Source organism: Papio anubis, chromosome 17, assembly GCF_008728515.1.
Source record: "Papio anubis isolate 15944 chromosome 17, Panubis1.0, whole genome shotgun sequence".
Taxonomy (NCBI): Eukaryota; Metazoa; Chordata; class Mammalia; order Primates; family Cercopithecidae; genus Papio; species Papio anubis.
The window spans coordinates 26688835-26714918 of NC_044992.1; the positions used below are offsets into that span (position 1 = coordinate 26688835).

Genomic DNA, 26084 nt, shown 5'->3' on the forward strand with positions numbered 1-26084 from the left:
AGAGCCCTCCAAACTGTTTCAACCTCTGCCTGTTAGTTCCAAAGTTGCCTCCACATTTTTGGGTATCTTTACAACAGCACCCTAACCCTGGTACCAATTTACTGTATTAATCAGGGTTCTCTAGAGGTACAGAACTAATAAGACAGCTGTATGTGTGATGGAGAGTTTATTAAGGGGTATTGACTCAGACAATCACAAGGTGAAGTCCCACAATAGGCTATCTGCAAGCTGAGGAGCAAGGAAGTCAGTCTGAGTCCCAAAATCTCAAAAGTAGGGAAGCCAACAGTACAGTCTTCGATCTGTGGCCAAAGGCCTGAGAGCCCCTGGCTAACCACTGGTGTAAGTCCAAGAGTCCAAAAGCTGAAGAACTTGGAGTCTGATGTTCAAGGGCAGGAAGCATCCAGCATGGGAGAAAGATAAAGGCTGGAAGACTCAGCAAGGCAAGTCCTTCCAGCTTCTTCCTGCCTTATTCCAGCCATGCTGGCAGCTGACTAGACAGTGCCCACCCAGATCGAAGGTGGGTCTGCCTCTCCCAGTTCACTGACTCAAATGTTAATCTCCTTTGGCAACACCTTCACAGACATACCCAGGAACAATACTTTGCATCCTTCAATCCAATCAAAAGCAAGTTAGTTACTTCATAGATACAATATTAACCATCATGCCTGCTGTTCTTGCATATGGTGTTCCAGCACTCATTCCTCAACTTTCCAGTGATATAGCCCAAAGTCTCCTTTTTGTCACCCACTGGTCTTCTACTCTTGGTCAATGGGCTTTGCCTATGCTAATCACACTGCCCAGATCCAGGGATGGGTGTGTGATCCAGCCTGATCCATCAGCAGAGTTCACCCTAGCTCCAGTTGTTGGTTTAGGAATGAGCATCTGACACAAGTGGGATAAATTCAGTCAATGCCAAGGCTCTTAATGACACTATTAGGCAAGTGTCACTGTCTTTCTGCTGTGGAAACTGCTGCAGTGAAGTGTTAGCCCGCAGCTGCCAGCAGCCACCTCTGCCTTCTCATGAACAGAGCCTGAGAATAGAGCCAACACAGAGGATACCAGACCCAAAAGATGGAGAGTGACATTTGAGCCCCTAAATCTAGATCTGCCTGTATGCTTCAGTCCTTGCACCAATACATGTCCTTTCTCTCAAACCACTTTGAGTTGAGTTTTCATTGCCAGAAATGGAAAGAGTCCTGACTAATGTATGTACATAGATGAATGAGTTTCATGCCTAAATGTTTGATTGGAGATTGATCCTGGACCATTACACCCATGGAGAACTGTGAGCTCTGTTAAAACTCTTCAAAAGTTTCCTGTTGCTCTCAGGATATAACCTAAACTCCTTAACCATGGTTTGAGAGCCTTCAGTAGTCAGGACCTTGCTGATCTCTGGCCTCAGCATGAGCCATTTTTCCTCCCAATTTATATTCTGGCCACACTGGACTTTAAGTTTCTAGAATGTACCATTGTCTCCTGCTTCAGGCATTTGCCCTCTTCCTTGAGCGTGCTTCGCCAACCTAAGTCCTACGATTCCTTCAGTATCAGCTTAAAACTCACCCTATCACTGCCAGGGCTCCACAGCAGTTCTACCTTCTAACACTCAGCACACTTGCAGCCAGGCGTTCAATGCCTGCCGCTACCCCAGAATATAAGCCTCTGCAAGAGTCAGATAGGTGCTGCTCTAATCTCCACGCTATCACTAGGACGTGAATAGAGACCCAACAAATAAATATTTGTTGAATACCTGAATGAGATAAATAATGCAGGCAACCCTAAGTACATGGAAGTGGAGGAGATCTAAATTAGGGCTGAGACCTTTGGGTCAGCCAGCTACGCATAAGGTGATCAATGCCCAGGCCAAGGTGGTAACTCTAGTAAGAGAAAGGAACAGGGAAGGGAAAGGAAGGAAACTCTATGTGGAAACTGAGAACGGAAGAACCAAAAGAATTTGACCGGCTTTGATGAAAGCTAGAAAAAGTATCTTTAAAGAGACACCCCAGCCCATGAACCAAGTGCATAAGAGGAATGTGCAACTATTGGCAGGGGCAGGGTCACTGCTTCAGGACATAGTTATGCTGCTCATGTAGGACAAAGCCTCAGCATTTTGCAGGACCCAGCAGGGATGATGGGGGCAGAAGACAGGCCCTTAACTGGTGGATCCTGAACAGGTCCATCACAGTCAGTGGTGGAGGCTAGAATGGAGCAGAAAGCTCATCCTGAGCTTATGTCCCCGGGAACTGACAGAGTATCATGGGAAATTCTGCCCTCCAACTCCACCTGGCTGAAGCTGAGCTGCATAGTAATGGGTGCTTCTCAAACAAGGTGCCTGCATTGTCCTCACAGGGACAGCCAAAGAGGTGTTTACTGTTTGGATTTTCTCTCCAGAGCACGCTTGCTGTTCTGGGAAGATCACGGAGTGATTTGCATAATTGCCTTCTCAGGTGATGATTGCTCAGACCAAGGAAGAATTTCAAAAAGCCCACCTGCTTGCCTTGCAGGGTAGCATAAAGGACATATTTGGGAGAGAGGAAACAAGTCAACCAAAGGGAGTCAGGTAGCCCTGGCTGCCCCTTCAGGTGGGAAGGTGTCATGGAAGCTCAGAACCCAACATTTCTCTCCACAGTTGCTTTCCAACCTCCATCTCCACTTTCCAAACTGTAACTCTGGGAAGAAGTAAGAACCAGTTAGGGAGAAGCCAACTCAGGAAGCTACCTAACAGCTACAAATCCTTCAATATCAGCTTAAAACTCACATCATCAAGTAGGAATTCCTTGGTTCCAGAAGAGGCTGGCCTTTCACTGTCAGGACTCCACGCAGTTCCTTCTTCTAACACTCAGCACACTTGCCGCCATGTGTTCAATGCCTACTCCCACCCCAGAATGCAAGCCCATGAACAAGTCCAGTTCTGTGGGCCTGCAAACACCATCTGAGACTCTACCATTTGCTAGTGAAAGAGACCAAGGAGCCCACAGTCAAATGAGGAAGGAGGCATAGAGATAAAACTTGGGAAGATAAGTAATAAACATAGGGTTCTTTGGAACATGGAGGAGGAGCTTTGAGCCCAGCTGAGGCAGGGGTGTGTATCAACAAAGGCCTCCTGGGGGAGGTGACATCTGAATGGAGTCTTGAAAGAATATAGTGCCTGGTACATAGTAGATGCTCAAATACCCAAGGATGAATGGCCCAATAGCAGGATGGATGGGGAGGTAGATGTTCCAGGGAGAGAACAAGCTGGCTCAGTCCATTCTTCATCCCAGAGCCACAGTGAATTCTGAAGCTATTCTAATGCCTTGTAAACAGCACAACGTTTTGCATGTTGTGTAGAATGTGGGGTGTCTCTTCTGTTATCATTTTGGGTCAGGAATAAAGTGCTCACAGGAATAAAGTGCTCATGTCAGCTTGTACTGGGGGCTACTGAGACAGAAAAACCAAGGCTCAGCTGACTCCACCTCAAATCAACAGGATGCTGTTTAAATATGTAAGAGATTCACCGGGCCACTGCCTGCACTGTCTAGTTTTCTTCGAAGTGTATGAAAAATGTGCTTAATATTCATGCTCCATTCCAAAGAGGCACAGATGGGGGCCAAAGAGGAGAAAACCATTTTTAGTGAAAAATGACTAGTGTCATGTCTCCCAACCCAAACTAATATATTTCTTGAGGCTGACCTTAAGCTACCTCCTACAGGAAGCCTTCCTCAACAACTACAGATTCTGCATCTCCCTCCCTTTCTAACTTCTTTTCACTTCACTCCTTGCCACATCTCTACTTGGGGTGTCAGCTATTTTGTTCACGGACTGTGTGCACATCTTGTGGTCTCTCCACCTCCCAGGTTCCCGGAAACATATGTAAGAGGAGCTCAGTTTTAAGGATAAGACTGTGTGCACATCTTGTGGTCTCTCCACCTCCCAGGTTCCCGGAAACATATGTAAGAGGAGCTCAGTTTTAAGGATAAGAACACTGAGATCTAGAGAGGTGTATAGCACCCACTTGCCCCAAGGTTGCACAGCTCATAACTGCAGGAGTCAGGCTTCTGGCCTGGACTGGTGCCCAGACTCTGCTCCCAACTACACTTCTACCAGCCCCCTTCCCATCTCGCAGCCTCCTCATCTCATTTCTAGTCCACTGCTGTCTATGTTGCACCGCTGTTTTCTGGGTGCATTGGGTCCCATTGTCTTGCCTCCTGAAGAATAGGGTGAGTGGCTTAGGAGAACAGAACCAAGTATTCACATTTTCATTTCTGTCCCATGCTCCTTCCCCATTTCTGGACGCAGAGTAGGTGCTGATAATATGAAGCACAGAGAGAAAAATGTCAGCACAAAAAGGAAGCATCTGTTCTTGGGCTTTCATTATTCAGATGAGAAAACTGAAGCTCAGAGAGGGGAAGTGACTGAAATATGCATTGGACAGAATTGAGAAGAAAGCAGGCTAGCTCCTGCTACTGTACTTCACACGTAACAGGTGCTTAAGTTATGCTATTGTTATATTATATATTATGTATGTTCCACATAATGTATAATAATATGTATAATATATACCACCATCATTGTCATAATTTTATCATTGTCTGAATGAAACCATTAAACTCAGCATGTCTTGTCATTGGGGAGTTCTGAGGGTTTTCACAAACATGAGTCTTTAGTTCATGGAGCCAATCAGGAGGACTGAAGTGACTGACTTTCAGGAAAACAAAGGCCAACAGAAAGATGATAAGGCATTCTTACATTTGTAAAGTATTTTACAGCAGACAACTTTCTTAAAAGAAAGATCGCTAAATTTGGCATTAGGAAATCTGGGACTGAGACCACGTCTGCCACTGGATGACTTTGACGAAGTCATTTGTTTTCTTTGAGCTTCAGTCTCCTTTGTAAGATAAAACTGTGAGATGAACTCAGAAAAGAAAATTGTGGAGCAGGCAGGGCCCAACTCCCCATTGCTGTGCTCATAGCAGCCATCATTAATTGATCACCACACTCTTTGTGCTATGCCCAGGTGAGGCTTCAGAATCTGTCCCCGGAAACCACTACCCATTGGCTGGCATGAACGTGTTAGATGAAACCAATTTGTTACTTTCAGTAGATGCCTGTACAGCCAACTCCAACTTTGACTTTCTGACTCCATAAGTCTATCACACATCCAGCAACCTGACAAGGTTGGCAGAGCAGGCCTCACCCCTCTACCCCATAGGAACAATCTGAGCTCAGATCAGCTCAAGTTTAGATAGTTGGTGAGTGGTGGTGGAATCAGACATTAGACCTCTCTAAATTGGCCTGGCAAGAACATTCAATAGTCTTACATATTCCCTGGCTACAAAGGACTCCCAGTCCCTCAGAGTCAAGGACCACGGTAAAATGAGGAAATAACCGAAAGCTTCATTATCCTTTTCACACCGCAAGGTGGCTGAGTGAGAACCTCCCTTCTGGACAGGTGATACCATGCTGCAAAACCAGGAAGTAGGTGAAGTTGTTGATTTCTTTCACTTTCATCCTCGTGTCATTAGAAGCCCAGTTCCTCTTGACAGAATCTCCCAACCACCACCCACTCTGCTGCTATACCCCATCTGGTCACATATCCCTCAGATTGTTTCCAGAACTTTCTTCTTTCATTTGAAAGGGAAGTTTGTTGATAATAGCTTAGAGTGAGACCTCATTCCATTGAAGGCAGCTGCCTGCGGTGGTGGAAAGAGAACTGAGGCTGGAGTCAGAACATAGAGCTTCTTGTTCTGCTGCTGTGGCCTTGGGGAAAGTTGCTGTTCTTCTCTTGACCTCAGTTTCGCTTCCAGCTTACGATTTCCAAGAGAGAAGTGTTTAATTCTTGGCTAACAGGGCAAAGTGCTCACGGACCTCATCCCTACACTGGTGGCTGGGTGAGTATTCGGGGAACAGGGAGTTCCAAGAGCCTCCAAATCTCACTTTCCATACCCCTTTTAAAATGTATTTAGTGACCAACATTCTATGGGGTGGTGAAAAATGAGAAAGAGGAAAGGATGGGAGATGGCTCTTATTGAATGCCCATGATGAGTCAAACATGTCCATGTACTAGCTCATGGGAAAAGTGCTGATATACCACTTTATAGATGAGCAAATCAAGGTTCAGAGGGGTTAAGTGACTTGCCTCAGATCAAACAGCTGGTAAATGGCAGAGCTAGGATTTGTATTGAATACTGGTGACTCTAAAGTTCCTGCCCTTTATAGTCCACTGTGGATATTTTTTTCTTTTTTTAATTACATAGTGTGAAGCCTGGAGAATAAACGTGAAGCCACAACTCGCAGGGTTCCCAGCCTATCAAAAAGGTAAGTCAGCCTCCTGAATAATTGTAATACAAGGCCAAGCATGAAAGGATGGGTATAATCCAAGAGTCACAGATGAGAACAGATTTCATGAGGAAGTGGCATCTTTTCAGGTTGGTCTGGCCTCCCATACAACAATGACAACAATAAACAGTGAAAGTAATGAAGAACACTTATCTGTACTAGCTCCCTTCCTTGTGAAATAGGTATTCTTTTCTTTCCATTTTAAAGAGGAGGAAAGCAAGACACAGAGAGGCCAAGTAACATACCATAGGTCACAAAGCTTGGAAGTGACAGAGCCTGGATCCATTCCCAGGCAGACTGGCTCCAGCATGCACACTCTTGATGAACCACACTCTACTGCTTCTTGTAATATTTTCTCACCTTGACCACCACCTGGGGAAGCAGCAGGAGATCTGGGGAATCCTGTGAGAGCATTTAGGCCACCTTCCTTTCATGCCAGGGAAGGGACTAGCCCAAGGGGAGCAGTGGGTTGGAGGAACAGAGCTCAGCTCCCCTCCTTCCAGCTCAGACCACTTGCCGGTGCTCTCCTCCTCCTCTGCAATGCTGGAAAGATGCCAGCCTGCCAAGGCCCTCACTATGCAGATTCTGGATAGAGAGGAAGAACCCAAGCCACTGTACATGGGCTACTGTTCAAGGTATTTTAGTAACATGAAGATAGCAAATTACCCACAATGAACAATTCTGTACAACAAGGTGTTCCCTGGTCTCCATCTGAGTACCTGTGCAGATGGTATTGTTAGCAGGTATACAGGAGAGGAGCCAGCCTTTGTGAAGGGGAGCTCTTTTGGGTGATTTGTCTTGCCTGTCTTGCTTTTGCTAAATAAAGAGGATAGCATGGGCTTTGGAAGGAGGCAGGTCTGAGTTGGAATTCTACCATGTCGTTCTGTAGCTGTGTGACCTTGGGTAAATTGCCTAACGTCTCTGAGCATCCCATCCATAAAATGGAAATAGCACTATTCCATGCAGAATTCTATGAGGATTAACAGGAGATAATGTATGTAAAGTAACTTACATAATACCGTATTCATTATGAAAACAAACATATCTGAACCGCCATAAAAACTGGCAACATCATAGAATGTAACTCACTAAAAAGATCCAAGAATCAGGAATTAAAGCAAGAAGAGGATTACCCTGTGTTGTTCACTAACTACACACCTGATATAGTACGAGAAGTAGTTTACACACATGTTCTCACTTTACCCTTTCATCAACACTGTGGGTTGGATGACACTGTACCCATTTTACAGATGAAGAGATTAAGGATCATAGAGGGTCAAGATCTTCTCCAGGAATGCTGCTTCTTTGACTCCTTCTGTTCTCAGATCAGTTCAAGCCTCTCAGCTTCACTTGCTAATTTTATACATAGTTGATTTCCGGCTCTATTTTATCCCTAGCTTCCGCAATCTGGAAATGTGCTTTGCACTGATAATTTTATCTATTCTGGTACACCAGTTGTTTCCATACAGGTCTCCATGACCTCACGCACCCACCCCAGTCTTCCTCCTAGCCCAAATGTGGGCTGTGCTCCCCTGTTTCTAGGGTCCTGTTTTATATCCATCCCACTGACACCTCACACTGTATGTCACCAAAAGCAACTTGCTCCACCCCAACTCCCCTTTTCCTGGTTCCCTGTGTTTATACATAGCACCTCTCTTCAGTCACCCAGGAGGAATTTCTTTGGTGTCTCCATTTATTTATTTACTTTCCCACAATACTCATATTCAGGCAGTGCCCTCTCTTCAGCAAGCCCCTCAACCACCATTCCCTGTTACCCACACAATGTTCTGATTAGAATTCTTCTTTTTTTCTGAGAGAGAGAGAGAGAGAGAGAGAGGGTCTTGCTCTGTGGTCTACACTGGAGTACAGTGGTGCAATCTCAGCTCACTGCAGCCTGAACCTCCCAGGCTTAAGCAATCTTTCCACCTCAGCCTCCCAAGTAGCTAGGACTACAGGCATGCACCACCATGCATGGCTAACTTTTCTATTTTTTGTAAAGATGAGGTTTCACCACATAGCCCAGACTGGTCTTGAACTCCCAAGCTCAAGCAATACACCCCCTCAGCCTCCCAAAGTGTAGGGATTACAGGTGTAAGCCATCATGCCTGGCCTGATTCGAATTTTTAAACACAACTTTGAAGGTGCTCAAAAGTCTTCGGTTACACCCCATTGTTTCTCTACCTTATGAAGTCCTAACTATAGCTTGCCATTGGAGACACCATGAAATTGCATTTCAATCTATTTCTCCCTCTAATACACACCATAGCAAAATGGGTAACACTGCTTCCAATAGTATATCTGATGCTTAATTAGTAGTAGTAATAAAAGCTGCCAGTGTCAGAAGCACTTGACATGCAGTGTCTCATTAATTCCTCACCACACTCCTGTGAGTAGACAAGATGTGAAACCTATGTAGTTGCACAGGGCCCTGTGCTCAGAAGGCTGTGCTCCTATGCCTGGTTTAATATTCTGCTCTCACTGTGTGGAAATTTTTAAAGCTTTTTCAATTAGGGGCCTCACATTTTCATTCTTTCCTGGGCCCTGCAAACTATGTAGCCAGTCCTGGAAGCAGTTGCTATTATTACCCCCATTTTACAGATGTGAAAACCAAGGCCACACAACTAATGAGCCCAAGACTCTTGTCAATACCCGTATTGTGCCAAGGGTGGCAGACCCACACTCTGGGCTTACTGTGTGCCATCTACTATGCTCCCTCCCTTCCTCCTCATCCCCATGTTGCCAAAGTGAGTGGCATTTCCTGTCCTTAAGGTTAAATGACTTTCTCACAAGTTTACCTGACTTTAAGCCCAGTGCCCTTCCTGCTACACTGATCCGAATAAAATGGTGCCTTCCCCCAAACTCCGAATTCCAAAGCCAGGCCTGGTGTCTGGCGAGCCCTGAACAGGGGGCAGAATCTCTGTGGAGACCTCTAAAAATAAAGCCCGCCTGCAACTGTGTTCTGAGACCTGAAGCTTCCTTCTTCCTCTTAAAAGCTGTTCCCATCTCTGAAAGCAGCTTCTCACCATGGGCTGTGGCTGCTGCTTTTCCCGCACTGCAAGGGAGAAACAGAACAGATTGCAGGAGCAATTAAACCATCACATGGAAAGCCCGGAGAGATTGGGGAGGGGGGAGGAGATGTTGTTTCTTAATGGCCTGCCTCTATATTTAGCCTGAAATACCTCAATCTCTGACCCTTCCAGGGAGCAGGTAGAGGTGAGAGTGAAGTAGGGGGCTTCAGCTCCGTTGGGCTTCTGGGTCAGGAAGCGCCCATCTGCCAGTGTGCGGCCCCATTACCGCCATGCCTTACAGGGACTCACCATATGGCAGGACAGGAAACCCCAACCATAAAACAAGCAGTGAAACCACAGCACAGCCTGCCTAGGTGGAATTTGGCAAGATGACTCAGCAAAGATGTTAAGACAACAACGGGGAGCTGGCCTGCCCCACAGGATGCCAACTTCCCCAAGGGGATAGGGGGCTTGTGACAGGTGGTGAAGGGTGGTCAGCCTTTAGTTTCAGCCCCAGTTACAGAAGAGCCTCCATTCCTCTCACTTGCTGCATCCTGAGTCAGATAATGTGTGTGGGGCGGATGGCAGTGAGCTTTAAAAAAAGCACAGAGGCCAGGGCCCCAGTCCTAGAGTTAATAATTGATTCTGGAGTGGGGTTCAGACATCTGTATTTACTTAAAACTCTCCAGGTAATTACAAGCATGGCCTGTTGAGAAGCAACCAGTAGTAAGAATAGGCATAAGATGCATTTGACTTTACATTCTAGTTTTGGTCCTTTGCTTTTTGGGGGACTTTGAAGAAGTGCAGGTTTATCTCAGAGTCTCAGTTTTTCCTTCTCTATGTGAGTATGACATTCTCGATTTCTGGTACATAGTGGATGCCCAGTAAATGTTGCGGGCTCACCAAATGGATGAATGAATGGATGATGTAAGCAAATGAGTAAATACATAACCTAGTACAGACGATGTTAGTTCCTGCAGCCACAGGGATATGGCTGCTTCTCTTGGGCTAGGCTGTCCCACAGGCAGACTCAGTGACAAGGAATGAAGTAGTCTATCTGCGAGGTGGTCCCAAGTAACATCAGCAGAGGATCTGGGGAATGAGAAAGGGGAGGGCAGGAAGCAATGCAGGGTGCATTAATAAGCCCATTACTATTGTGGACAATTGGGGCTCCGTCCCACTGGGGTCTCTGGGTGACAATGTGGATATGCTGCAGGGTTGTCTCACCTGAGGGACGGGAGCTGTACCTATTCTCCAGCTCCCATCATCAATGACTGAGGGCCATTCCTGGGGGCAGGAACTCCAGGGCACTTCTGCTCTGTCCTGCTTGTGGGCTGAGAGAAAGCCCTGGGGCAGAGAAGTGGAGAGTCCCAACTGTTTGTTCTAGAATGCCATCGGCAGCTACTGCCACGGTGAGTGCCAAGGGGATACAGGTGAGGCACCAACAGCACCTGCCTCGCTAGGCCTCTGATATGTAACTTTCCACACTGGGCTAGGGGTCTGGGGGAAGAGGGAAAGGAAAGGCCCACTCATAGTCCAAGATCACTTATACCACACAGCTGCCAGTACCATTAGGATCTAGCAATGCAAAGTCCTGTTTATCTCAACGTGCCTGTTTCCTCGGCAGTTCTGAGGCTAGCAGTGTTTCTCAGTCTCTGAACTATTGACATTTTGGGCTCATTAATTCTTTGTTGTAGGGAGCTGTTCTGTGGATTGTAGGATGTTTAACAGCATCCCTGGCCTCTACCCACTAGATGCCAGTAGCACCTTTCATTATGACAACAAAGCTTGTTTCCAGACATTATCAAATGTCCCCTGGGTGGCAAAGTCGCCCTCAGTTGAGAACCAGTGGGGTAGTTGGATACCTTTCCTCATCCTCGAAGCCCAGGCAGCACCCCACTTAAACTTCTGGAGCTGTGGATGCATCCTGACCAGGCCATGCTCTCCTTGGTCTCTGCTTAGTCGAATGCTGTGCTTGGAACACATCCCAGAGACAGGCAGTGCCCACACCCAGCTGTGAAACATGCTGCTCCCCTGCTGAGCCAAGCCCTGAGCTATGGGCAGAGGAAGTTAAGCAGCAGCTGTGGCATCACAGTTGGACTATGGGGACCACACAAGACAGGGAAGTTAGGCAGCTTCAGCTCCAGCGGCCTGCACTCCAGTCTGGGTCCCAGAGGCCAAGGAGGAGGATTTATCAGACCAACCCCTAACACAGAGCCAGGGAGATTTAAGGCTAACTCAACAAGGAGTTTTTGTGAAGAGTTGTAAGCACTCATTGAGACTATGCAATTATCCTAAGAGATGCGGTGAGCACATGCAGAGCCAGCAGGGAAAGCCATCCAGGCTGACTCCAAACTACTTGCTTTCATCATTAACCCTGGTGGCATCCGGTGAAAGGTGGGGGAGAAGTGGGGGCTGAGAAATCTTCCTCCAACAGGCCAGGGGAGATGCTCAGAACAAACCCAGGTGTCCTGAGTCACTCGTGCTGACAGCAGATTCATCGCCCTTCAGTCCTGCAAAAGAGAGAGCCAGCCTCCCTTTGCTATACCTATCATCCTTCAAATCCGAGAAGCCACACTCGGGCATGACAGGGTTGTGTTTCTCCTCTGGGCTGCTCCCTCCACTCCCATTTCTTTATGCTTCCCTCCAGGATGCCTGTGCAATGCACACCACTCAAAGGGCACTCAGTGGCATGCAGTCCTCCAGCAGAAATGATTCACAGTCAAACACAGAAGCCGGCTGAGCACAGAATCCAAAGACGGGCAGTGGGGCTCCAAGCCGGCTGTGCTAGCAGCACACCACCTCTCCTGCCTTTGTTTTCTGGGTTGTCAATGCTGCAGCTTACCTGGTCAAAACACGATAAAGCACCAAGCAGAAGCAGAGAAAACTCTGTTCTCTGGCCTGGCCCCTGCTGCAACCTTTAGAAGGCTTGAGAGAATATTTGGCACCGGGAGAAGAGCAATGGCAAGTCTAAAGGCAGCAAGGAGAACATTTCACACATATGCACACACACAAATGCCTACACTTACATACACTCACACACCAGCTCCTGAAAGTGACAGTTTGTGAGTCCCTGTCCCCGCCCTCCCATTCACATGCATAATTAAAATTCCTCTGAAGATAAGAAAGGTGGGGAAGAAGCAAGGGATGACTTTTGCTGGAATGAACTCTCTGGAATTGCAAGGTTGTGTCAGGACATGCCCATATACATGTAAGGACACACAAACACAGAATTAGAACATTTTCTACCTACGAATCTACCTATCTCATCTGTATTTGTGAAAAAAAATTATAACCCAAAGAGATTAAGAGGCTTTGATAGGATTATACAGAGTTGGGACTCAAACTTGGATCTTCAGACCTAGACCTTGCGATGGATTTAGAACAATCTGCATCCATGATTTAATTAGGAGAGGGACAAAGGATTGAAATTCTTGGCCTGTCTTCGTGTAAATAGAAGCTGTGATTCTGCTGACATTAGTAATAATTATTCCCTGAGACTGAGAAAAACAACAGAAGTAATAATAATAACCACCAGGCTCAGGGTTCTTAGAGTTACCAAGTGCTTTCCCGTTTGTAACCTCAGGTGATTTTGCCAACAATGTGGGCTGGGGGATTAATGATCTCACCACCTCCTCCTTACAGAGGAGAAACAAAGTCTTCAAAGGCTGAATAATGTTGGGAACTACTATAAACTATAGACTAACAAATGTTAAGTTAATATTATTAATGTCATCAACATTATACAGCTGACTTACCAAACATGTCACATGATGTCTTAAGGATGGAGAGTCACGCTATGTCCATCTGTGAATCCCCCAAAGGTCCCCAAAAAAGAACTTGACATACAGTAGGTGACCAATGTACCTTTGACGATTGATTCATTTACTGAATGCATGACAGGAAGGACAATAGAAAAATACTCACACTCAGTATCTCTGTGGGCTCTAAACTCTAAATAGTAGTTTCTCTTTCCTTAGAAACAAACAAACAAAGTCAGCATTGCCCAGAGCTCCAGTGATCTCTAGGCTTAGATTAATGGTCCCTTAGTTCTTTGTGTAGGACTGGTCCAGCTACGTGGTTTCTGACTATACAGCATGCTTTAAGGAGCATCAAGAAGCATTCTCTGTTTGGAAAAACAAAACAAAACAAAACAATCCAAAACTCCTTTATTGCTTGAAATTTGCACCTTCCACTCCCTCAAGCTAAGGCGTGAAAAGCTCAATTAGTTGTCTGTGATCAGACATCACACCTTACTAAGGATTAGTTTATAGACTAGCTCCTGCCACACGGCTAATCCTCAAGAAGAGAACACAGGTCACTTTTGATGAAGAATAATCGTGTTAACACAAGCTTTAGGTCTCATAACACACTGTGGGAACTTGGGCCCCATCGTAGACAATGAAAGAGTCCCAGCCAGCTAGCACTGGAGAAAAGGTGACTACAGATGCAGACGAACCTTGCCCAGCTTCCTCCCTCTCTGGGTCACAGTTTCCTTCTGTGCAAATTAGAGCCTGAGACTGAAAGAGGGATGTGCTGACAGAACTAACCCAGGTCAGGTGGTCAGTGTCAGAGTTATGCCTGGAGCCAGCCCTGAATGTGACACACCCACAGTGAGGGAATCTCTACCCAAAGAGGGAGTGATCTGAATCTCTGCATCGTCTCTTGGGCTTGGCTGCTAGAATTTCTGGGCTGGAAGCAGGAGCAGAAACGTTCTCTGCAGAGACTGAGTTGGAACACACAGAGCTCAGCTCTGAATTGTAGTCCAAATCCCAGAAGCTACTGAAGGGCCAAGGGTTACTCAGTTGAAGGGATCAGAAGCAGATGCTAGGAGCCAAGGATTTAGGATCTAGGGAGAGCAGCCAGCACAACCCAGTGGAGACATCAACAGAGGGGCTGTGGTTCCCAGTTTCCCATTCAGGTGCAGATGGAGGCAAGCTGCCATTGTTGGGGGTGGGTGGAGAGGATAGAAGCTGTACTTAAAGAGCCCTGGCAGAATGGCCAAACCAGGCTTCCTCCAGTAGCAATAAGCCCAGACTTGGGCAACTGAGTGCTTTTCTCACTGCCCAGCAGGGCAGGGATGCAAATTCCAGAGTGAAGATTTGGTAGGCAGGAGCGCTCTAATTTTCAATTACAGTGTTCACACCAAATGGAGCTCTGCAGCTCTCCCTCTACTCTGGGTGTATTTGACTTTGAATCAAGTGACCTCCTGAACATATAGACACAGAGAGGAGTGGTTTGGTCCTGCTCACTCACCTCATCAGGCTGCCACGGGACATGAGCCGCAGCCCATCGTTTACACACAGGCTTATGAAAGCAAATAGGATTTGGCCTAGATTGCTAACAGGCTCTCCTCTGGGTAAGAGTATTTGCTGTGATCCTTGGGGTGTTTCCTGTGGAGCAAAGGACACCTAACAGGGCCTGCTTGGTTGCACTGGACCTCAGGGATGCCTTGCCAGTCCTATTCCCCTTACCTCAGGAGAGTTCTAAACATTTGCTTAAGACATCTCCGTGCATCATCCTCTCACCTGGTCCAGGAGAAGGAAAGTTCTGATTTTCCACCTTCTACTCTGTCCTCCAAAATCTCCTGCCTTTTACTGTCCACTAATCCCCACTCACTCAGTCTTCTTCCTGGCTTCAGTTTCTTCAGCTGGGAAATGGGACGATTCCGTGAGATGCTTTCTTAGGTTTCTTTCTCCTCAGACCTCCTGTGTTCTCTGGAAGCTCTGGGAAGTGGAAAGCAGTCTGGCTTGGAAGTCTATTACCAAACTTCCCCTTTCCTGAATAGGTGACCATGAGTAATTCCCTCCCAATTCCCAAGTCTCAGGGTCTCCAGCTCCAACCTTAAGGAAGCAGATTCAAAGATCTCTGAGCTCACTTCTCTTTGGTGCCTTACTCCAGCAGCCATTGTGCTTATGTGTGTGTATGTATGTGTGTACAACCTCAGCTGGCTTTGCCCGCCTGGCACCCCAGCCCTATGCCTGGATTTTTCCTTGGGCAGCCACCCTCCATCCAGCGGCATGCAGTCTCAGTGGTGGTATCCATCAAGGTATGCTGCCCAACAGGTGGACAGGAGACTTAGGCAAGTCCAACCAGCTTCTCTTTTCCTAGACACTGACTTGAATTGAGTGCCGCTAGGTGATAGGAATCCATCCATCCATCCATCCGTCCATAGAGCCCTGCCACAAAGACAGTGCCCATGAATTCCTCCATCCTAGATACTCAGAGCTTCCTGATTCCTCTTCTTTGTGAGGCCACACCTATTTTAGCCTTACTTCTGATTTTGTGAATTGCCCAGTATCCATCCATTCACATCTGTGTCTAAGTCCTACAAGCCTGCTCGAATGTCACCTTTTAAATGACGCCTTCCCTGGTCTCCCTATATAAACTTGAAGCCCCACCCTCATCCCTCAGCTTTTCCTGTCTTCCTCTCCTGCTTCATTTTTCTCCATAGTACCTTATCATGTTTTAACAATTGTATCATCTAATTTACTTATTTAGGTGATGTGTTGGCCATCTCTCCCCACTAGAATGTAAGTTCCATGAGGCCAGGCATCTGTGTCTGCTTTATTCATTGGTATATTGTCAGTGCTCAGAACAGTGTCTGACACAAGGCAGGCACTCACTAAATATTTGTTGAATGAATGAATGCATGAAATCATGCTTGCAAGTTGACCTCAGTTGGTTTCGGCCACTAACCCTAATTGAGACTGTCTCCTTTTGTTCCCTGTAGATCCTTTCTCTCTCCCCAGGATGGAAGCCCTTTTGCTGATATGGGATTGCAAAGTCTGAACAGAAGCAGGGATCAGAGCCCAAATAAAGGGTTGGGCCTCTTGGGGTGGAGGCCCAGTCTAGTCCTCTTCCAGGGAAAGGTGGCTTAATATTCTCCCTCTATCATCCTGTCTCCTCCTTTCTATCCCTTGTCCTAGACCCACCTCTGTAATCTGAACCACTTTCATTTAAGGAAACCCAAAGTCATGATCTGTTTTCTAGGAAAGTCAGAGCCAAAGACATGAACAGAAAAGAAAAAAAATTGCTGACAAGTCTCAGTGGGCCAGGACCTGAAAATCAATTTGACACATCAATTTTTTGGATTTAATAACTCATGCTCCCATGGAATCAAGGTCATAAATAGTAAAGAGAGTTCCAGGCAAGCCTACCAAAATCTGTTTGACTCAGCTGGAGACCTTGATCCCATCTCTCTGCTCTGTTCCCATTAATAATTTCCTCTCCTAGATGCTTCCTCTCTTTGGTTTGGTTCCCACATTATTGCCCTGTCAATGATGTTTGCCTACATTTCTGTCTCTTCCTTCTCTGCATCTCTCCTCTTCTTCCCCTGTTCATTGAATGAAGTCATCCCACAAGGCTCTGTTCTTTGCTGTCTGGACTTCTCAGCCTACATTTAATCCTCAGGAATGTAAGTCTCTCCTTTTAAGTTACCATGTTGAAGATTTCCCCCAGTTCTTCTCAGTACCCCCCAAATCTCTAGCCATTGGATGGCTTCCTCAACTGGAAATCTGGCTGATCCTTTGCTTATCTTCAGACGTCCCCTTTTTAAATTTCTGTGTCCCCAAATTGGATGGACGCTCTTGGATCATCTGCTTGAATGTCACGTTTTCAATGAAGCCTTCCCTGGTCTCCTTATATATTAATACCCCATTTGCAGATCCAAGATCATCTGTAAATGGGGTATGAATCCCTTTCTCAAATAACTGTTGAGTGAGTTTAACAATATGATTCATCTACAGGTGCTTTGAAATGGTACGACTGTTACTTGGTCTAATTCAGTCTCAGACTGCTGCTTGTGAAATGCCTATCCTCTATTTCCATAGTCTCATATAGTGAGTCCAGCTGTATACTCAGGGACTTGTGTCCCCATTCCCACAATAACCTGCCCAGCCCTGACCCCACATTCTAACTCTGGATTTTCATCATGCATGGACTCCTGGTATGAGCCCAGCCTAGTTTTCCACCTCACCTGTGCTCCATCCTCCCAACTGCTCTCTTCCAACTGGAGAGCCCACGTGGGCCCAAGGAAGGCAGGGAGGAAAGTGACATTGTTGAGCCCTGTGCCCGGTGAAGTACGTATGTGAGCTCATCCAATCCGCAGCTACTCCAGGAGGAAGGCATAATTATCCTCAATGCACAGATGAGCAAACAGAGGCTCATGGAGGGTCAGCGACGTGTCCAAGGTCACTGACTCATCAGAAGGCTGCTTTGTTCTCACTCCATCAGACGGCCCAAGGAGAAAGGTAAGACAGAAAGAGGAAGCCACCAGGACAAACTTGTTCCTGCTGTGATACCCTTAAACATCAAATCATGAGATTAGGTGGTCCTGGGGGTGGGTGTGGACAGAGGAGGGAAAAGTGGCTGTACCGAAGCAAGGATGGAGGGAGGAGGGTGCCTGTGCTCAGCCATGCTAATTTTGACATTTTCCTGTGCGTCTGCTTGTCATCATCAACTTATAATTTAACCTCGTTGTGGCGATGCCTCTGGAATGTCAACAAGGCTTGCTGGAATTTCATTACAGCCAGGCAGCTGGCCCCTGGTATTTCGGATACAAATGATGTGCAGCTGCATTCTGGCCCTGCTGTCTTCATCCCCCATCTAGCAAACGGCAGCATTAGGCACACTTAATCCAGAGAGATATTCCCTACGCCGAGAAGAGGGCTTGTCAATTCCACCGGGGGCATTTCCTATGGACTGCTCTGCCTGAGCCAATTAACCTAGAGTAATTGCTGAAAAGCATTAGATGTTGATGATGGATGCAGGGGGCTGACCCCAGGGGTGGTTGGAGGGAAAGCGCTGAAAATGAAACCTCCCCATATCTGCACAACATTTGCCACTTTCAGGGCACCTCTGCCTGCATCGTAGCAGTGGTACAGTGATCTGTGCTGGAAGGTTGTGGCATTCTCATTTTGCAAAAGTGAACATCAAAACTCAGAGGGAAAAACGATTTCAAGTTAACCAGAATAAGAAAACAGAAATCTGGGTACACAAAGTCCACATCTAGATTTCACATTTATCCAACAAATATTTATTGAGTAGCTACTATGAGCCAGGCATTGTGCTTGTTTGAAGGATACGTTTTTTCTATCCTGGATAACCATGGCATTTTTTTCTGTAGGATTTTCCTTTCAGGCCCTCTCCTAAGAGAGATTCTTTCCCAATCCCCTACATCCTATACCTTTTACTTTCCTCTTCCCTCTGGCCCCATAGAGAAGGTTTTGATGTCTGTCGATTCCACATGAGTGCACGCAGGTTTCCTTGTCTGCCCCTCCCAACAAGAGCCTCATGACACTGATCGTTCCCAGGGACGGAGAAGGCCTGTCCTGTTACAGGACTCCTGCACCCTGTGAGCACGCTGGAGAGGAATCTGGGGTCAGTGGTCTTGCTGGCTCTGAAAGCAGTGTCTGCAGCTGCCTGCCGGGCACATAGGTTCAAGCGGCCTTGCTAGCTCATGACATCATGGTGCAGTATGGAGGTCCTGGGCCACAGTTTCAGTGCTGTCTGTGACTCATGGGCTGTGGAGTCCTGGTGCCAGCCCTTGAAGGTGGGGCAGGAAAGCGAGGCACATGAGTGAATTCATAGCTGAGACCACACCGGACCTGGATCTTTCCCAGGTTTGAAGGTTGAATGTGCCTGTGCTGGCCAGGGCTTGATGAGCTTCTCCACTGGATGTGTAAACCCCACTCAATGTTCCCTATTATCACACTCAGGCCCTAGCCACTAGAAGCCTCATTTGCCTAAGTTTTTGTCCCAGTGTTTCCATGAAGGCAGAGAGAGGAGCTATTTGCATGGGGTCAGAGATATGGGAGCCCAGGGCTACACAGAAAAGATGGCAGGGAGCCTCTCACACCGCAGTCAAGTCAAGGCAGTCCAGGGTGGCTGCTGGGGCCAGACTGCCCCGTCAAGATCCAGCCTGCTTCTCACTGACTGTGTGATTAGGATGTCCTGCCCTAATCCTGGCCTTTAGTTTCTGCAACTTCAAAATGAGGACAAAATAACCTCCAAGGTCCAGGTTACTTTCCTATACAGAGCCTGGAACTGTGCCTGCCCCCATAGTGCACATACACAGCCAGCTAAAGGATGGTGTGCCTGGGGTGGGTCTGCAGGGCAAGTCCTATTTCATAGTTTAACATTTCTGACACCACCTGTGTCAAATTCCTATGTTTATGGTATGCTGGGAGAGTTGAGTCAAGGCCAGACTGAGGGTGACTCTGGCCCTCTGTGCTGGGCCTGCTCTCTGCAGATGCCTCCAACCCTGCCTTGGACAGACGGAGGAGTAGGAAGTGTTAGGAAGGGCCTGGGGTGTGGAAGAGCTTCTAACCCCATCAGTAAGTCCTGGTGCATATGGAGGGAGAGTAAGGAGGGCTTCTAAACATGGGTCATAGATAAACTCAAAACAGAATAAACACGCTTAGGGGGTTTATAGGAGAAACATTATCACAAAAGGGCTGAGTGTAAGTACAGAAGTGGACAGGACAACCTTATTGTGTCTCCTTGGTGACAGCTTCAACTAGAGTTAGTTTACAGACTACATGTAAGGTGTTGGGCAGTCAACCCCCAGCTGGTTCAGGGGCCTTGGTCTCTCCCGGAAGTTGTCTTCCCCAAGTCTATGACTCATGACCAGGAGAGAGGAGGGTGGGCAGTGAGTTGAATGAAGGCAAATCACCCTCTAAAGCCTGGACCCAGGCCATGACACCAATCCATCAGAGCGGGGACCTTGGCCTGGCGTTGTCTTAGCGGCACAAGAGTGACCATTCACACTACCTGCCTCTATCCTTCCTTCCTTCCTGCATGAGACCTGGTGTAGCCGCTGCTCCATGCCTACCACTGGGTCATAGAAACTCAAGAGTTTCCCTGGGGCAGCTGCCAGGGAGTGAGGTCATCAGAAACCCTGACTTCTCCCCACCACCCAGCCAAACTCCACCAAGCCCAGGAGTGGCTCTCCCTGAGCCTGGTGTCCCCTCTCTGCACAGAGTAGTTTAAGAAATCCAGAAAAGTCATAACCCTCAGGAATCCACACTGAATGTGAGCTGGCATCAGCCCTCTCTGCACTGGGCCTCCTCAGGTACTAAGATGGGTTATATTTGGGGTAAGAGGGGACAGAAAGTCCTCATGTGTCAGGAAAAAGTTACAAAATTCCACCCCTCATACAAGAACTCTCTCACTTTTTCCTCCTCTGAGCATTCTGCAGAGCTGGGGTAAACCACGTTGGCCATTGTGAAAGTGCAAATTCAGGAATGCTGAGGTCATTACTCAAGGTGACATCACTTATAAGTGGCCAGCCCTTGACCTACAAGGTCTAAATCCCATTTCTGTCTTCACACTTAGAGGCCTCCATTTCTGCTTATGCACTTTCAATAATGAACTCGGGAACTCAGTCTCTCTTGAATGGACCTCCACATAGAAGAGCCTCAAGTGGTCCAAAGTAACTAGCCTTCTCTCTGTGCCTCTTAGGCCTCCTCTATTCTTTCTCTACTGGACACAGCAACAACAAGTGTCCGAGTCACTTAGTATTCCTGGTATTCTGAGTTGGGCTCCAACTGGGGTGAGCCTTGTAGATTCTCAGACAGCAGCATCAAGGGATGTGGGCTTCAAGCCAAGTCAGATAATAGTAAAATAATAATAATAATAATAAAGATAGAGACACAAACACAAGGACACTGGGGCAAGCATAAGAGGTTAGATCCACAAACAGAGACAAATAGGTGCTGGGAGCCTGGTGGAAGGACACATCTCCACTGACAGCCACATATTTTCAGGACTCAAGAGCCCAAGGACAGACAGAGCTCAAGCAAGGCTCTGAGTGAGGGAGGTGAGAAGCTGGATGAGGGCTGGCCTTTGTGTCTCCATCTCTGCCACTTGACCAAGATCAAAGAACTTCCCCAGATGAGCTTAGACATCTAGAAATGACTCTGGGTGAGAAGAAAGGGAGACGAGGAAGTGAAAGGAGTGAAAGAATGGGCCACAACACATATGGAGATGGGATGGCAGGGGAAAGGATGAGGAGCTTGGGAATGGGAAGAAGTTTTCTGAGAACTTCGGTAGGTTGAGGCAACAGGTTGTGGTGGATGCTGTGATGTGCTTCCCAGGTCCCTCTTCAAGAAGGAAGGACTTATCTTGCTACTTGCTGGGGATGCTGCCTGCAGAAAGTTCTCAGCTGCCAGCTCCCCATGAGGTTTGCCCTAACCCTGACCACAGAGAGCTGCCTTGCTCCAGATCATGCCTTCTTTACAGGGCGGTTCACATCCAATGACAGATCCATGGAAAGATATTGAGGCCTGAACCCCTTTCCCCATCTGGAACAACTCTGAAGGCTCATTCCATTTTCACATTTCCCATGGCATCAGGTAAGATGCTCATTGAGACTGCATCACAGCTCAGCTTCTCCTTCTGCCTAATCTTGCTTTCTCCCCATTCCTTCCTTAAGTGTAATTTTATGAGTTCTTCCTAATAAACCATTGCAAGTAAATATCTATTTCAGAGTTTCCTTCCTGGGGACCCAATCTGTGACACAGGTTTAAACTCTGAGCAGGAAGTTTTCATTTTGCCTGGCCCACAGTTTACAAAGAACATTGATGGCTTCAATCTCACTTGATCTTCACAGTAACTTGGTGAAGTGGGTGGTACTGTTCTTACTTAACAGATGAGGAAATTGAGGCTGGGAGAAGTCAAATTGCTGTTCAAAGACCAAAACGTCAAGGAATTGATGGAACCAGGACTTAAAGCCTGGTCTGTTGGGCTCTCAAATGTATGCTCTTTCCTTTCTTGCACAGTTTCTAAAGAAAAGAAAGAAGGAAGGGAGGGAGGAAAGGGGGAAAAAGGAGAAGAAAGAAGGAAAGAAGGAAAGAAGGTAGGGAGGGAAGATTAGCTGATATCTAGCACTTATTCTGAGCTAGGCACCATGCTCAGCATTCTACATGCATTATCTTATTTAATCCTCACAACTTTATGACATATGCATTATTTGTATCCCTATGTTATAGATGAGGAATTTGAGGCTCAGAGAATTGCAACGTTATCTAAGGTCACACAGCCTTGTGTGAGGAAGGGGCTTGACACAAACTCACTTCCATCTGACTCCAAGCCAGGCATCTTAATCACTACTATCAGGGAGAATTGGCACCAACCAGAAGGATGAGGAGCCTAAAGAAGCAGTTGTGGGCTAGAGTATTGGGGAATCCAGAGCAGCTAACCAAGATGCTAAGCGCCTGAGTAAATGGGAAGCTTGGACAGATCTGCCTCCTTGTTCTCCTGGGAGAAGACAGGGCCTGCTTGGGGGCTGACCCAGTTCATGCCTGGAGCCATTGCTTGGAAATTGCACCCAGCCAATCCCCAGCCATAATTACCACTAGGCTTGCAGCACTGGGCTGAGAGCTGGAAATAGCTCTGCATTTATTTACCCTGCAATTACATGCTACATTAAATGCTCCGCAAGAACATGGCGATCACCCTGCAATTAACTGGTCCCTGCTTCCTGGGCAAGAGAAGGCTGGAGACAGTTATTGGGTGAAATCAAGTGCTCCCTGGTTTCTTAATGGGCCTGGGGTCACCTTGTAACTTATGCTAGGGGACCTGGCCAGAGGCTGCAACTCCAAGTGGGAGCTTCTTCAGCTCCTGAAGGAGAGAGATTAACATCTGGGTCAGATCTGAGTCCAACTTTGCTACGGGTTCTGTAACGAGATCGTCCATTAGTGGGTCCTTGCCCATACTGTCTTCTCTAGCTCCTCCCAAGGCATCTGGTGTCTCTCTGTATTTTACTTTTGGAGTTCCTGAACTCTACCAGCCTTTGCATAGGTCATTTCCTATCATGTTGACCTTGTAAAGTCCTATCTACCTTTCAAGATTCAGCTCAACTGTCATCTTCTCTGGGAAGTATACTTTGAAAGGAGATTGTATAGGAAAGTGAAAATTAGACATACTTATGACAAAATACCAGCTTCATTACTTAATAGCTATGTGACTTTCAGCAAGTTACTTGGCCTCTCTGAACCTCAATATATGTGTGTATGTGTACATGGGTGTGTAGAATTCCCTGGTATCATATGCATATACACATTATGTGTATACATATACAAGAACTCAAAGTCTTCTAGTTAGGGACAGATTTTAGCAAGGTGGAAACAGCATGGTACCTCACACACAGTAGGTGTGCACCACATCTTTCTTGAATCAATGAGTCAGTGAGTAAATCAACCAATCAATCAAAATAAACCAATTAGGAACTGTTAATGTGTGTGTACCCATGTTTACCTTTGTGGCTGTCCGCTTAACTTGCTGCATATAAACAAGTATACCAGTTATTCAAAAACATAATATGTGCACATGATGGTAATTGGTCTCTAGTTGCCTGGAGATTCCAGAGAACCGGTTCCCAGGCTGTGTGGATAGACTAAGAATGCCAGGAAAAGACACTAAGAAAAGAGTTAATTATATATTTACTACCTCTGTCATTTGCTCCTAATTATGTCTTGGCAAGCTGTGTCTCCTGGATGAGTCTTAAATCTCAGTGTCTTTAAAAATATAATAATAAATCAATGTGAGATGAAATGCTCCCAACAGCCAAAATGCCCCGGACAGTTTTCAATCAGTGAGAGCGCCAGTGAACAGTTCTGGCCCCAGTTTCGATGATGTTTGGGCCTTAGGAACCAGATATGGAGCCAGAAAAATAGTAAGAGAGCAGAGCTGTGTTTAGAACGTGTCACTGAGGCCTCTTCTCAATCTTCTGAGGGTCACCTGGAATCCTTTCGGCCTCTGCCTGCTGCCAATGTATCATGAGGCAACAGAGGAGGAAGTTAGGCATGTAAATTCATGAGCCACCCTGGTGCATTTTTCTTGGTTTCTGGACTGAGAAGACAAGGCCCATTTACTCAGCCCTCTGTATGTCAGTGACTCAACTGGGGGCAGTTCTGTCCTCCTAGCAGACATTTGTAAAAGTCTGGAGTTATTTTCAGTGGTTACCACTTGGGGATTTTGCTACTGGCATCCAATGGGTAGAGGCCAGGGATGCTGCTAAACATTCTACAATGCACAGGATACTCCTACCCACAACAAAGAATTATCTGGCTTAAAATGTCAATAATGCCCAGGTTGAGAAGCCCTCTGTTTGTGCTGGCAAGCTTGGGCCCTGGCAGCATGTGTCCGTGCTGTCTGTTCCTGTTGTCACTCATTCTGTTTTTCAGACCTCTTCATGTTCTTTTCTATTTTGGTTTCTAATAAGGGACACAGGCACACACATGCTCAGAACAAATGCACAGCCTTCCTTCCCCATAACCCCTTTTTGGCTGCAATCGTATTCACTGAGAATTAGTCAGCCCTCTCCAAGGGAGGGGAGTGGACACTCACCTTGACAGCCTGTGGGCACCTGCACATGCTGGCTCTTTCTCTCCTCCCAGGGATAAGACCACACTTCTCTCACTGGTCCCAGTGGGCATAGCAAAAGCAACAAAGTTGTGGGGCTTGTTGGTGCTTCATCGAACAGGCCTAGGCAGGAGGCCCAGTGCAGCCCTGTCTGTGAGATGACCTGGGAATCTGTGTTTCTTATCAAGTGTCAACACACACGCCCAGCAGTTTTGCTCTGTTCCATCCCAAGCAATCAAACACGCCTACATCGTGCAAGCAATTTTTAGGTCTCCTAGTTTCTATTATTAGCGCCTCCTGCCTAGGATTCAAAGGTCCATGGCACATAAAAGGGCCAAGAGGAAATTTCCCAGGATTTTCTCATGTAGTCTTCACAACCACCCGATGATGCAGACACTTGTGCATCCCCTTCACAATTGGGGGAAAGAGGCTCTAAGGACAGAACAGTGCCTTTGCACTGCATGAGTCAGATCTTGACACTTGTCTGTCTAAGCTGGTGCTGGAAATAATGGAGCTGAGACGGAAACACCAGTCCATTTGACCCTAAGCAAGGCATGGGCTCTTGACACTACAGCTGTTGCTGAAAGGAGATGGAGGAAGGAGAGGCAACAAGAATAGAAAGGGGTGTTTCTGACCACAAGAGCAGAGGAAATAGAAGGCATGGATTACCTCTTCAACCCTGACATTCTCCTAGCTCATAAGCACATCCCTGTCCTTTAACATCTGGGTGTCTTAGAGGGCACCAGAAACCTCAGACACTGAAAGGAAAGACATTCTAAAAGGTGGAAGGAAAGTGGCATTTGGGGACTGCTATAGGCAGTCTGAATATAGATGTGAGTGATAAACATATGGGGCTCATTACTCCAAGAGGCCCAGGCTTCTTCTAAACAGGTGTCAGGAGAATTTTAATCAAAGCCTTAAGCCATGATGAGTTATTAAAGGTATGGAGGGATATGAGTAGGACATTTCAGCTCAGTCAGCTTCAAGAACACCTTGGATAGACCATAGGCAGATGGGCACTTGGGAAATGATCTATATAAAGTACCATAAACTTATCTGCAAATTATTTCCACCCCAACCTCTCCCCAGTCACACACACAACTTTTTTCGAATCCAGAATTTCTCAACCTGTGTTCCATAGAGCAGTACCTCATAACTTTAGTGTGCACAGAAACTTTAATGTGTCCTCGGAGTGTCCAGGGTGGGCCTGACATTCTGCGTCTCTAACAAGCTCTCAAGAAATGCTGATGCAACTGGTCTACAGCCCATACTTGAATGGAGAGGTTTTAGAATACTGGCTAAGCAAGATGTTAATGGTCTTTAAGGGAAAAGAAAAGATTCCAGAGGCAAAATGTTTGGGACATACAACATTAAGTTTAACGAGTATCTGAACTA

General features: G+C 46.7%; 1 protein-coding gene and 1 long non-coding RNA gene across 4 annotated transcripts in view; one reads left to right on the forward strand and one right to left on the reverse strand.

Moving 5' to 3' along the window:
* The window catches only part of ASIC2 (acid sensing ion channel subunit 2), a 1127535-nt gene that overhangs the window by 941866 nt on the left and 159585 nt on the right, over positions 1-26084 (reverse strand). The gene's annotated exons all lie outside the window — the stretch shown is intronic.
* Positions 5530-26084, forward strand: part of LOC108582614 — a 51458-nt gene continuing 30903 nt past the window's right edge. For 2 of the 3 annotated variants that reach the window (XR_004179275.1, XR_004179277.1), the window contains exons 1-3: positions 5530-5867; positions 6234-6294; positions 21567-21679. This is a non-coding gene — a long non-coding RNA (uncharacterized LOC108582614). The remainder of the gene's footprint in view (positions 5868-6233; positions 6295-21566; positions 21680-26084) is intronic. The other variant, XR_004179276.1, reaches the window with a different exon arrangement.